Genomic DNA, 15,758 nt, shown 5'->3' with positions numbered 1-15,758 from the left:
GAATTTCACTATTGTGTATAATTATAATGTACCAATAAAAAAAGAGAAAAAGCTTTTTATTGGATTTTTAATTTTTCAATTCTGTCATTGTATTCTTCAGTTGCAGGGTTCTTGTTTGGTTCTTTGGTTGGTGTTTTCTATGTCTTTATTAAAATTTTATTTTGTTAAAAAAATTAGGTTGATGTCATTGCGGCAAAAATGGAAACTAGAAAAGAACAGAAAAACATCTTTAACATACTGAAAGAAAATACAAGCTAATTTAAAGTGGCAGACCTCGTTAAACTCTCTTAAGAATGAGGATGAAGTAATCACCAGCAGACAAGATTAAAGAAATTTCAGAAGAAATTTCAAAAAAATGATCCCAGATAGAAGATCTAATACTCAAAATAAAAATGTATGCAAAAACCTTTGGCATAAAAGTGGTTAAATATAAACCAAGTATAAAAATGTAATTTATTTTGTAATAAAGTGTAGAAAATTACATTTTAAATGGGAGGGGATTTATTGTGGGTTGAATCGTGCTTCACAAAAAAAGATACTTTGACAGCGTGACCCCTGTACCTGAGAATCACCTTATTTGGATATAGAGTCTTACAGAGGTAATCAAGTTAAAATGAGGTCAGACCTCCATCCAATATGATTTGTGTTTTTATAAAACAGGGAAATCTGGATACAGAGAAAACAGACACAATGGAGAGTGCCATCTGAAGATAAAAATAGAGATCTGGATGATGCTTCTTCAACCAAAGAATGTCAAAAATTGCCAGCAAACCAGAAGCTAGGAGAGAAGCAAAATATCAGAAGAAACAAATGCTGAGGATACTTTGACTATGGACTTGTGGCCTCCAGGTTGGTAAGTCAATCTATTTCTGTTGTTATGGCAGCACCAGCAAACTAATAGAGGAAGTTCAGAGTAAAATTTCTACTGTGATGGTAGTTGTGATGTATTTGTGTTATTTGCAAAGAAAAGACAGTATGTTTTAAGCAAACTAAGTGTGTTCAAAGTTTCTAAAAAATTTATTTTTTATATTAAAAATTGAATTTTATACTAAAGACTTTCAGTTTTTGAAAATGTAATGATGATGTTGTGTTTGTGTTAAAAGACAATTCAAATTGATCTGTGACAGGGCGGTGGTAGAGGTGAGGCTGTTTGAGGGAAATGAATAAATTGAAATATAATATATATGTTCCACTAGAGTAGAGAGTAAATGGAATAAAAAGGTGAACCCCATTGGAACTATGTCTTATTACACCTCTGGGTCAGGAAAAATATAGGATAATCCTGGAACATCTTCATATCAGAAAACAAGGAAACTCTCAAAAACTATATTGAAGGACTCATAAACACATCAGATTAAGTTACTCTGACCAAGAACAGGAAAAATTATGTATCAACAAAGATAACAATTGTGATGGATTAAAATATGTCAAACATATTTAAATCCAGAAGTTTGATAGTATACTAATTATTTATGATTTATTGAAATAGAATAATTGGTTACTTTTGGAGGGCCTAGAGAACTATCTCACTATTTTGAAAGCTAATAATAATAATAATAATAATAATAATAGAACAAAAATCAAGAACTGGCACAATATTTCCTAAAAAATTTCCTGTATCCTTAGTGTTTCTGTTCATAGACCTGCTCCAGGAAATAAATGTAGAAGTTTTCAGAATTGAATTATCACCATTAAAAATAAAAAAAACAAAAAAACTCCTGATGAATTAATTAATGGACCTAAGTAACAATCACCAATGACAGACAAGACCATCAAGAAGAGAGGAAGAGAGAGAGAGAGACAGAGAGAGAGAGAGAAAGAGAGAGAGAGAGAGAGAGAGAGAGAGAGAGAGAGAGACAGAGAGAGAGAGAGAGAGAAGAGAGAGAGAGTCAGTCCTAGGAGAAAGGAAATACATTACCTATGAGATAGTATTGTCTAAATTAATAAATGAATAAATAAATTCAACTATATCTGATCAAGACTTTAGGTTTAGCACTTTTTCAGGAAGTACAAAGGGAGAGAAGGAATGTAGATCAAGCTATGTGAACACAAATAACAAAATTGGATCACAGGAAAATCTAGGAAGGTAACCTAATTTATTTAACATATTTCTTTTAAAAATCTTTTTAAATGTTAATTTGTTATATATAACAGCAGAATGCATTACAATTCGTATTACACATACAGAGCATAATTTTTTATATATCTGGTTGTACACAAAGTAGAGTCACACCATTTGTGTCTTCATACATGTACTTGGGTACATTCCAAGTACCTTCCACTGTCATTCCTACCCCCATTCAACATATTTCTTTAAAATAGGAAAATAAAAGAGATGGAAGGAGAAATAGAGATTAAGTGATTAAATTACCTTGAATTTATAATTACCTTGAATTTAAACTTTATTTAGATACTTAATTCTTCAAAGTAAAAATAAATTATAAAATTAGAGAAATGGGAATCTTGGGTAAAGATTAATTTTTAATTTTTTAAAACATAACAATGATGTTATATTTGTGTTAACAGAAGAGCAATTTAATATCATCTGTGATAGTACTGTTGGAGATGGGAATAGGACTGTTTGGGAGGAATGAATAAGGTCTAGACATGGAATGATTGGTTGTATATTAGTAAATATTGAATCTGAGCTCTATGGTATAGTACATGCCTAGCATGTGGGAGGCCCTGGGTTCAATCCCCAGCCTTCCAAAAAAAAAAAAAACAAAGCAAAATAAATACAAAACAAGGGGGAAAACCTCTAAATAGTTCCCATTTCATGTAGTGACAGAAAGAGTACAAAAAATAATTATTGTATTTACTATCACAAGGAGTCCGATGTAACTCACACTTAATTTATTTATTTATTTGCTTGTTTTTGTTTGATTCTGGGGATTGAACCAGGGGTGGGGTGCTTAACCACTGAGCCTCATGCCCAGCCTGATTCATTTATTTAAAAGCCTTAATCATAAATAGAGGAAATGACAGGAAAATGTAAAAATTTCAGTAAAATAAAAGGTATCATACATGCTAAAATACTTTACATTTATCAATAATAAAAAATAGTTTAAAAAATTTTATGGAAGAACAAAAAAAGCCCAAGATTATAAAGGAAATTTTAAAATTAAGGGAAGAGAAAGTGTTTTATCAATTTGGAGATCTTTTAGTAAACTACACTGAGTCAATGTAGAATTAGTGAAGGACAGACAAGATAGTGGAATAGAATAAGTGAAGCAATCAATCCATATGTTTAAATATATGATAAAGGTGGCACTGTGGATCATTAAAGGAATGATGGACTTTTTGATACAAGATTGACTATTAAAGAAATTATCAATTTAGAAAAATAAAATCAGATATCAGATCCCTGTCATACCATAAACAAAAGTAAAGCCCAAGTGAATATTTGAAATGTCTGTAATATAATCTGATATGATGTAATGTAAATAACATAATTTAAGAAAATATAAAAATACGTATATGATAGTTTCTACATAAGAAAGATTGAAGATTTAAAAGACACAAGACAAAAAGGAGAAAAGATTGATTAGGTTTGACATTGATGTTTTTAATCAAAGTGACAGGAGATTATATTTATGTCAAGATTTGGGTGTTGAGTGTCTCCCAAAGGTTTATGTATGAAGGAGGTGGTATTGGTAGGTGCTGTGAATTTTTAAAAGGTGTGGTCAAGTAGAAGTTCCTTAAGTCATTAGAAGCACCGTTTTGGAACCCTAGTTTTTTTTCTCCCTATCCCTCTCTGTCTTTCCGCCATTATAAAGTATGACTGCTCAATCCCACATACACTTCTGCTGTGAAGTGCTGTCATCCATGACCAGTATCAAGGCCAAATAAAAGAGACTGTCTGATGTTAAACTTGAACATCCAAAACTGTGAGCTAAATAAACCTCTTCTCCTTATAAGTTAGCTGCCCTAGGTGTTTCATTGTACTAAAACAAAACTGACTGATGTAATTTACAACACACATTAGTAATAACTGAATCAATAAAATCGATAACTTAATCAATCAAAAAAACCCAATTACATATAAGTACAATGGGCAGGTAAATGAATCAGCAACTGACATGAATCAAAAAGAAGTGGCCAATAAACATAAAAACAAAAACCTCAAAAATAATCAAGGAAATTAAAAATAAATTAATGAGATATCATCTATACATATCAGATGATATCTCATTAATTTATTTTATCTACACATATCATATTAGCAAAAATTAAGAAAGGCTGCAATTCCAAATGTCAGTGAAGATACTGAACAATAATGACCAGAAATCTACTTCTAGTCATAACCTATGTAAAGAAACTCTATCAGATATATGAAGAACATGCACAATATTAGAAACAAATGTCCATCACAAGCAAAACTAATAAAATTGTGTATAGTCACAATAGACTATTAGCAAGCAATGAAAATTACATTCACAAATGTCAACATGGATAATTCTTATAAACATAGTAGTAAGGAAGAACACCAAATCACAGGAAAAAACTTACATTATAATGATATGTATATCAAGTTTTAAAAATTGCTAACTATAAAATATGGCCTCACATTGCTAGACATAAGATTCAGAGTAGTTACAAGAAGTGTGCATGTTCATAACAGGTTATAAATATTTTGATAGTATCTTGTTTCTTTGTGTGATGGATACATCACATAATATTTTCTTATGTATCAAGTATTATATAGTGAATAAAATCATTAAGAAATGCAGGTAGAAAAATATAAGTACATGCACTGAATTTCTGAAAAGTTCTGTGTGCCATTTCACATACTAGAAAGGAACACCATGTTGAAAAAGAAAGCCTAGAAAAAAAGTTCTTAGCTTGACAGACCTTGAAACCTATCTGGAGAAATAGACACTAAATCAATCCATGACCACTGTTTGGATGATTTGTCATTCTTCCTTCTTTCTTCCCCTCTCTTTCTCTGTCTCTCCCCACCCCCACCCCCGATTTGTGTTTTTTTTTTTTTGTGTGTGTGTGTGTGTGTGTGTGTGTGTGTGAATTCCTACTTTTCATGAGCTTGCCTGCTTATCTCTTGACCATCTTCTACCAAATAGGCCTCAGATTATACTTTTCCTTGATGTTTCCTGCAAGGTTGAACTTGCCTTTCTCTCAGATATGAACATACCCTGCCCCTTTCTACTTTCTTAATTGCAATTATTAACTCACTGTTTTGTCTTTGACAAAATCTATGAGCTCCTTAAAAGTAAGAACTATGTACTACCTAGTCAATATCATGCCCCATGAAAAGCAGATAACAAATGTTGAAAAGTTGTGTGAACATATAAAAAGTGAAGTGCTGAGGCAATTATGTGGTTAACACAAAATTCAAAGGAAAGCAATATCCATAAATCTTTTGCCTCAGAAATGAAAATATTGATGGGTAAAAGTTATATAGATGTGGAAAATGTAAACACATCACAGTTACCACTAAAGAATATTTTTTGATGTAACAGAAAAGAATCCAATTCATTTTAGTCTATTCTCTCTTTTTTGTTTTTGAATTTTCTTTGTGGAATTATTAACTTTCCTCTGTGCATGGAACTTTATGTGCCATCAAAATAAGGAGGTAAATTTACTGGCGAATTCAGAAATTTTTGATGAAAATATTGTTATTCAAGGACATGTTTTCTATTATGAATTTTGTTCTTAATGGCCAATTTGCCTGGAGAAAATACTTTTCTTTCATTTCAGTAAGCAAAACCATTAGTATTTTATGAGTTAGTGTTTCCCTCCTCAATTTGATACAACGTAAGAACTTCTCTCAGAGTTGCTTCATATATATGAACATTTATATCTTTTTTATAGCACGTTTTGATTAAGAATTTGGTTATTAGGATAAAGTGCTACTTAATCTTAACTTTTTTTTTCACCAAACTACCTTGACAGATTAAGTCTTACTAAATAAAAATTTTAGAAAATCTATTCAATACATATCCTGGGTAACCAATGATTAAAAAGACCCCAATACGATATTACATTCATTTGTATGCGAAAGCAACTGGTTATTGAGGTGATAGTCTTAGTGTGATATGCATTTTACCAAAACATAATTAAATTCTCTGCTGCTCTGTGACTAATTTTTTTCAATTTACCCTTCACCAAATAATCTCCAGTCACATACACATTTAAGAAGAAACTGAATCAAATACATTAAAACTATAAAAACATAAATTTAGTTTACATTACCCCACCAGTAACTAGAATCTGGCTTTTGCTCTAAGATTTGTTCTCTCAAAGGTATGTCCTATTCCTATTACCAGGACTTCGACAGCTTTTATTAGACTACCTCATCAATACAGAGAGTGGAAGATGGCAATTTGGAACATGTAATTCAAAAGAATTTCTTCAAGACTTCTTTGAGGTAATATAAGGAAGTTCCTTTGATTTCTACCTTAAAAGAAAATTGGATCTTAAATTTAACTCTGCAGAAACACATCTTTTGGAGTATTTCAAATAAAACAGGCTTCCTGCCTGGGGACACTTGCCTATTGTTCTAGCAGATTACTCTCACCATTCTGTGGAAAATGAAACACTACTATATCTCTGTTTCAAAGATTGCCCCAAGAAGGATACCTGCTATCTCCACTATTATTTTGTGTTAAATTGGGATTATTGGACAGTGCATTCAGACAAAGAAGTAAGGCATCAGATTTGAGAAAAGTGAAGAAATAAAACTATCCGTATATGCTTTGGATGAGATAGTATTCTTGGAAAACTTGAAAGAATTGATAATGAAATGATCCTACATAAATACTGTGGGGTAACAGGATATGATTATAATGTACAAAAATCAGTAATCTGAGAGACATAATCAAGCAGTTTGAAGATATAATAAAATAAAACTCCAGTTATAATAACAAAAATATTAAATATTTATAATAAGACAGTGAGCAAAATATAACTCAAAATATAACTGAAAAGTACAAAAGTAGATTTTAACTAATGTAAAGAAATTATTGATTGTTGGACAGAATGATTCAACATAGAAGGTTAATTTGGAGATTCATCATGGCAAATTAGAGGGACCCAGTACTTGCTTCTTCTCAACAAGATAGAATCAAAACAATAGGAATGTAGCTATAGTAGAGGCGGGTGACTGGGAGAGTACTGGAATACAATGGAGGAGAGAGAGACTTTCAGAAACCCAGAGTTTTTGAATAGTGGAAGGTTAGGGACCAATTGCAGGGCAGTGTGGAAGAGAGAGGGGAAAGTCCACCTTAGGATAGGGATGTAGGTGGATGAGAAAGAGTCCCAGTGAGTTCCACTTAATGCAGGATTCAGGACCCTGCAGACACATAATTTAAACTAAAAAGACACTTGGAGTCTGTATAGTGAATTAGCTCTGGAGAAATCCTTCACACTTCCTAGCGTATTCTCATGGTGCTGTAACTGGGAGCCATCTTGAGAAGATTCTTTTTGTTTAAGCTTGCTGCTCAGGGAGTCAAAGGCCCCGTATTTCCCTATCTCCTAGACCTCTGAGGAAATATCGTTGCACTGGTCCAGCAAAAGACTGCTCTGAGAGTCAGTTTGGCTCTTGAGTATAGACTCTTGACAAAAAGCCACTGAGAACTCTACATGGTAGGAAACCAAGTCATTAATTGGAGGCAAATGGGGGCCTTCCCTTTAAAATAGAAAGAAGTCCAGCTGTCTGAGTCTGGGAGAGTGAACATTCAAATAATTTTTCATAAGATCCATGTCTGGGATCATCAGAATTGTGGGTAGTGGATTCCATGTTCCAGTTGACTCCCTCCTGTTCAGTTCTTTTGTGACTCCATTACCTCTCTCTGCCCTCAGGGGCATCCAGGGATAGACCTCAGAGCCAGGGTTAGCCTCACTCTCAGAGAGCACAATACCAAATCTCTGGGGAGTTCTGCCTTCTGCACTAGCTGGCTGACAAGCTGCACAGCATTGGGGTTAGCCCCACCCTTGAATTACACAGCCTAGAAAAGCTCTGAAGAGAATATTTGCTAGTGAATTCAACATTCCTTGTTAGATGATTATCATGCTGCAACACTGGCATTTTCTCTACCCTTGGAGTGTGTAGCCTAAAGAGCTCTGGAGAAAATTTTTACCCAGGGAGTTCCACTTTCCATACTGACTCATCCCAGAAGGCAAAGCAGCCTAGAGGAATTCTAACTTGCTTCAGCTATAACACACTCTCACTTGTCATAAAGCAAACATCACAAAGGAAAGAAGAGTGGGGGGAGTCAACAACCTCCAGCCTTTTTGCTCTATTTATGGGGTACACAGCCCAAGGCTCAGAGAGAAGCTTTGATCAGCACAGGTTGGGAGACCCACTCTTGCCCTTTCATTTGAATACCTTGATGGGGAGAAGATTTTTATTTTCTTTTAATACTTTTTTGGTTGTTGCTGTTTTTATGTGGTTTCTTTCTTTCTCTCACCTTTTTAACTTTTAATACCTTTCCATTTTCACCTGCTTTCCTCTTTTTTCTTTTTATTTCTCCCTCTTCCCTTTCCTCCTATATTTAATTTTAACTGTTTTTTTTTTCTGTAGAAAGTAGAGTCAGTGAGATAATAATAGAACATTTCTCAAACCTTGGGAAAGATATGAATATCCATGTACTGGAGGCATTTAGAACCCCAAATGAGGGAGATGTAGAAGGGCTTAGGCATCCAGGGCAGGATGGTGAGTGAGAAGGTCAGGGGCAGAGCCAGAACAAAGGAGTATGGCAAGGGTCTTCTGGCCCCAATCAGACAGATACTTTCATACTCATGCTCCTAAGCCGGGGATCCAAGAGAAAAACTAAATCAGATGTGTGAACAGAGGGGGCATTAATCGATAATAGTGAAGAGAACGTGAACAGGGGAGAAGATAAGGAAAGGAGGAAATTCCAGAGACCATAAAAAGAAAAGGCCAAAACTTCCTACTGGATCCCAGTTCTGTGTCCCCGTCTCTCTGGAGAAGTCTATCTCTGTTGCTTTTGCAATAAAGCTCCTGCTTGCTTGCTGTAACTGCGTCCTGTTCTTCAATTCTTAGCTGAATGAAGACAACAAACCCAGCACCCCTAGATGGTAACACAAATAGACACGACTAGGAAAGAATCACTCCACAACATTTTCTACTTATATTGCCAAAAGTAAAGAATAAAAGAGAATATATTTTTAAAATGGCAAGAGAAGTGCCAAATCATATTTAAAGGCAAACCAATGGGAGATGGGGCGGTGGAGCAGATTTCTCCGCAGAAACTCTAAAGGCCAGGAGGGCATGAAATAGCTGTCAACCATGATTACTATAGCCAGCAAGTTTATTCTTTAAAATTGAAGGGAAAATAAAGATCTTCCAAGATAAGCAGTTTATCTTATCTTGAAGGTAGTTGATGATCTGTAGACCAGCTTCACAGAAGATACTTGAGGAAACCCTACATCCAGCAGAGGAAGAAAGACTCTCATAATCATGAGAGCATGGGAAAGAATAAATCTCACCAGGAGAGGAGCCATGCAAATGAGAAGAGGAAAGAATCAAATATCATAAATATAGACAAACTATCAAATGTCTAAGATGAATAAGAGAGTGTTATGACTTGGATCTGGACTGTTCTCTAAAGACTCCTTGTGTTGGAGAATTGACCCCCAATGTAGTAATATTCGGAGGCTTTTGGGGAAGTGATTGGATCATGAGAGCACTAACTCCATCAAAGGATTAATCTACTGATGATTTGATAGCTAAATGTTCTATTAGGAAATGGGGCCAAGTTGGAGGTCACTAGGGGCATGCCTTTGAAAGGTATAATTTGTTCCCGAAACCCGCCCCCCGCCCATGCTGTGATTTTCAACTAAGGTGAGCAGCTTTGCTCCACCATGCCCTTCTGTCATGATGTTCTGCCTCACTCTTGGCCTGAATTAATGGGGCCAAGCGACTATGGACTAGAACTTCTGAAACTGTGAGCAAAAAAAAAAAATCTTTTCTCCTTTAAGTTGTTTTTTAAAAAGTATTTTGTCACAACAACAAAAAGCTAGCTAACACAAAGAAATGAACATGATATTCAAAACCACCGGAAGAAAATCAGCAAAATGACAGGAAAAATCACATATCTTTCAATAAAATAACTTTGAATGTAAAAGGTCTTAGTATACCGATCAAAAGATGCCAACTGGCTGACTGGCTTGAAAAGCAAGACTCAACAGTATGCTGCCTGCTAGAAACTCACCTCACCTGAATAGACATGCACAGATGGAAAGTAAAAGGATGTTAAAAGATATTTCAAGCAACTGGATGCCAAAACCAAGGAGGAATAACTATACTTATGACAAATAAAATAAACTTTATGAAAAAATGAGTTAGAAAAGATAAAGAAAAGCATTACATATCAATCAATGGCACAATTTAGCAATGATTAAATATAATTAAAATGATTAAATAATGATTAAAAATATATTTTCATTAAACATCAGAGCACCCAATTTTATAAAAAAACACAACATTAAGTTAGAGGTAGGACCCAATATAATAATAGCGGGTGACTTCAAATATAACACTTCATCAATAGATAAAAAAGTGAAGAACTATCAGAATTAAATTATATCACATATTAATTGGACTTAACAGACATCTACAGAACATTCTATCCAACAGTTGCGAAATACACATTCTTTTCATTATCACATGGAACTTTTCCCAAAATAAACCATATATTAGGACATAGCAAGTGCTAACAATTTTTAAGTGTAATAATTCTTGCACTTTATCAATGGAATGAAACTAGACATCAATAGCAAAAGAAACTATAGAAATTATATTAACACATTGAGAACAAACAACACACTTTGAATTAATAATGGGTCATAAAGATTAAAACAGACTAAAATAGAGTCTAAAAGTATAATATAAAGATCCATGAAAAAATAGTTGATTCTTTAAAAAAAAATGAACAAAATTGACAAACCTGTAGCTAAACTAACCAAGCAAGAGGAACAAAATTAATAAATTAGAGATGGAAGAGAAATAGTCAACAGATACCACTGACAATCAAAGGATCATTAGGGAATATTTTAAAAAATCACATGCCAATAAGTTGGGAAATCTAGAAGAAATGAATAAACTTCTGGACATGTCTGACCTACTAAACGATGAAAAGTATATTAAAAACCTAAATAGATCAATAACAACTAATGAGACTAAAGCAATCATAAAAATGTCTCCCAACAAAGAAAAATCCACAATCAGATGGTTTCACTGCCAGACTTTACCAGAATTTTAAGGAACTTACACAAGTGTTCCTCAAAATATTTCATAAAATAGAATAGGAAGGAACTTACCATTCTTTGAAGCCAGCATTACCTTGCTACCAAAACCTGAAAAAAATACAAAAAAAAAGAAAGAAAGAAAAGAAAACTATAGTCAAATAGCTCTAAACTAAATGCAATCATCCTCAATAAAATACTTGTAAATTAAAATCAAGAGCACAATGAAAAGATCATAGACTATGATCAAGTTATTTTCATTTCAAGAATTCAAGAATAATTCAACATACATGAATCAAGGAATTTAATGCAATACATAAATAAAATCAAGAATAAAAATCACAAAAACATTTCAGTAGATGTACAAAAAGCCTTTGATGACGTTCAATATATCTTCTTGATAAAAGCTCTGAATGAATTTAGGTGGAGAAGGCTCATAATCCAACACCATAAGGGCTATTTATGACAAATCCATAGCAAGTAAGCATCGTACTGGATTAGAAAAAAAACTGTAAGTATTCTTTCTAAGAAATGTGTCTACTCTTACCATTCTTATTCAACAGACTAGTAGAAATTTAGTCAGAGTAATTAAGGAACAGAAAGAAATAGAGGGGACATGTGTAACCTACAAAAAATTTTAAAAAATGAAGAATAAACATAACTAAGAATATGAAAGACCTTTAAAATGAAAATTACAAAACTGTGAAGAAATAAGTTGAAGACACAGGAATTCAGAAAGACCTTTCATGTTCTTGGATTAGGAGAACCCTAATGTGTTAATATTGTTAAAACTCTAAGTGATCTGCACGTTCAATGCAATCTCCGCCAAAATATCAATGAATTTCTTCACAGAACTTTGAAAAAATCCTAAAATTCATATGGCAGAAAAAATACCCCCAAATATTCAGAGCAATCTTGAGCAAAAAGAGTAATCCTGAAGACATCATAATACTTTATTTCAAAATATATAACAGATCCACAGCAATTAGAGCAGCATGGTATTGGCATATAAAGACATACATAGACCAATGAAACAAAATAGAGAATCCAGAAGTAAATCCATGCATCTGCAGCCTATTGATTCTCAACAAAGTTGCCAAAAACATAAATGGAGGAAAAACAGCCTCTTCTCCAAATGATGCTGGGGAAAATTTCCATATGTAGAAGATTGAAGCTAGACCCTTTCTCTCACCCTGTACAAAAATCAACTCAAAAGTCAAAGACCTGAAACTCTGCAACTATTAGATGACAGCATGTCAAGATATTGGCACAAGGAACTTCAATAGCTCAGGAAACAAAAGAATTGAAAATGGGATTACATCAAATTTTAAAAGCTTCTGCACAACAAAGGAAACACCAATAGCGTGCAGAGACAGCCTACAGAGTGGAAGAAAATCTTTGCCAGCTATTCCGTCTGACAGAAGATTAATATCCTGAATATTTAAAGAACGGAAAACTTAACAGTAGGATATGTAATCTAATAAAAAAATGGGCAAATTATCTGAACAAACACTTCTCAAAGAAGAAGTACAAGTAGCCAAAAAATACATGAAAAAAATGCTTCATATCTTTAGCCATCAGAGAAATGCAAATAAAAGCTACCTTGAGATTTTATCTCACCCCAGTCAGAATGGTTATTGTAAATAAATAAACAAACTGGCAAGGAATATATACACTGTTGGTGGGAATATAAATTGGCATGCCAACTATAGAAAACAATGTGGAGGGTGTTAAAAAAAAAAACTAAAAATCGAACTACCATATAATCCAGTTACACTATTTCTGGGTAAATACCAAAAGGAAATGAAGTCAGCATGCAAAAGAGATAATTGTGTACTCATGTTTGTTTTGACATAAACAATAGCTAAGATTTGGAATCAACCTAGGTGTCCATCATCGGATGAATGAATAAAGAAAATATGGTGTATGTACACAATGGAGCATTATTCAGTCATGAAGATGAATAAAAAAATGTTGTTTGAAGAAAACAAAAGTGAATGGAACTGTAAGGCATCATGTTAAGTGAAATAAATCAGACATGGAGAGTCATGTGTTTTCTCTTATATGTAGAAACTAGAAAAATAATGTCCTGGAAGTAGAAGAGGGACTATCGGGGAATTGGAAGGGGACCAGGTGAGGGAGAGAGAAGAAGGGAAAAGAGTAGAAAGGAGGATGAACAAAATCAAGACTTAAGATATATACATGTATGGAAATGTCAGAGTGAAGCCCATTAACTTGTGCAAATAATATGTTAATAGTTTTACAAGATAAAGAATATGAGAAAAATAATTTAAAAATAAAAAAGATAAAGTTAATTCTCAAGTTAATATATAAATTAAGTTCAATCCAGCAAGTTATATTTCTAGAGATACACAGGTTGATTCTAAAGTTGCAAAACAGATACACAAGAATAGCTGGGGAAATTCATTCTGAAACAGAAGAGTAATTAATTTTGTCAATTATGAAATATATGCAAACTTCTGTGATTAAAATAGAGGGTAATAGTGCATCAAAAGACACCTTAGTAAAAGCAACAGTGTAGTAATTTTAGAAATATAAAAAGTATATAAAATATATATGATAAAAATGACAAATCATCTCAGAGCAAAATGTGGGATTTTTAATAAACTATCTTGGAATAATTGGAAAGGGATTTTGTACATAGAGTTATAAGAAACAAATTCCCAAGTATTTTTGACAGGAATGCAAAGTGCTACAACCTCTATGGAGGTAATTTGGCATTCTTCTGCAAAATTATATATTCACTTACCCTTGACACAACTGCAATTCTCACTTGTGAGAAATTAACCTAAAGATACACTTTCACAAACGCGGGGAAAAACAATAACATACGCAGAAGGTTATTCACTGAAACGTTATTTGTAATAACAAATTATTGGAAACAATCCAAATGCCCAATCATAGGAAATTGGTAGGATAAATTATGCTAACAGAATAAATTATGGTGCATTCACACATGGAAAGCTATTCACTATTAAAAAATTTTAAAAACCCATGAAGAACTCTATCAATTGATATAAAGGAATTTCTAAGATGTATTGTAATTTGAAAAAAAACTACCCAAATATATTTAATATATTACCTTTAGTGTAAGAAAATGAAATGAGACTGTATATACACATGAGATGATAGCTTGATGAAAGATAAGGGTGTGTGTATGTGTGTGTGTGCACGTGTGTGTGTTTGTGTGTGTGAATGCATGCTTGTGCATGAGTGCACATTGCAAAACAAATATTGAAATGGTAAACCAAAAGCTAATAAAAGTTTTTACCCATCCCATATAAAGTGTGTAGGAATAAGGGGAAGGGACAATATTGGGAGTAAGAACACTTGGATTATACCTTTTTGTATAGTTTTAAAGTTTTTAATAATAGCAATGCTTTGCACATTCAGAAATAAAATTAAATTAAAAATAATTTAATAATTTAAGACAACCCTATAATTTTTATATAAATGGAAGCAAATAAACTTAATTGCTTATAAAATTGGTAAAAGAAAAAAATCATTTAAGTAAATTTCCAAGAGTACCCTAACTGTATAGCATTAGTATTTTTTTTTCCTAAGTAAACCTTGCAATTTATTGCTAGTTTTGTCAATGATGTTAGTATTGATGTAGTGGTCCTGGACCTGCATTGTAGAAAGAGAAAATTCATGAATACATTGCTATTGGTAACCACTGCTTTTGCTGTAAGACATAAAGAGTAATCAGGGATTCTATGGAAATGGTTCTGAGAAGGGATTGGGAAAATGTTAGGTGAGCCTGGGACATCTTTTGCCAGAAGTATGGGGACCTGACAAAAGCACCCAATAGTTGTCCTAAATGGATCTCAGTTTCCAAATGGGGATAATTAGTACATCAAAAAGAACAATGTAGATAGTGGATTATTACCCAATGAACAAAGTAACCATAATGATGCTCATAAAAAGGCAGAAGGTTATGAAAAGTACTTGTTTTCAAAAGAATGCCAGCCATTGAATGTCAAAATAATAGAATTAGCAATTTTTATTTTCCAAACACCAATATAATAATTTATTCAGGAAAAACTCATCAATGAATGATAAATCCTTGTGATGAAAAGTTGTTGAGGGATGGAATATTTGCATGCTTTCCTCCAAAGTATTCTCCAAAAATGACATATTAGTTTCTGAGTACAAAGCATTCTTTTACAAGGGTGAGACCCAGGAGGCACTATCATCACCAAATGATCCATGTCAGCATTATCAATAATCAGACAAATGCATTCTATATTTCCTGATGAGAAGCAGTGGAAAGCATACCTATGTGGTATTCTTGCCAAAAATTTATTAAAGTGAATTAATCATGATGAAATGGACAAATTGAAATGTGACAGTCTATTAAAGACCATACACAGACACACACACACACACACACACAAAAAAAAAAAACATATATATATATATAGTCAATGTAATGAAAAAAGCAAAGGGGATATTTTTCCAGATTAAAGATCAAGAAAAAATGAACACAATTGAATTGAAAGGTTTCTTAT

This window comes from Ictidomys tridecemlineatus, chromosome 8 (assembly GCF_052094955.1).
Source record: "Ictidomys tridecemlineatus isolate mIctTri1 chromosome 8, mIctTri1.hap1, whole genome shotgun sequence".
NCBI classification, from domain to species: domain Eukaryota; kingdom Metazoa; phylum Chordata; class Mammalia; order Rodentia; family Sciuridae; genus Ictidomys; species Ictidomys tridecemlineatus.
The sequence above is the reverse complement of the archived record's forward strand: the minus strand, read 5'-3'. Positions refer to the sequence as shown.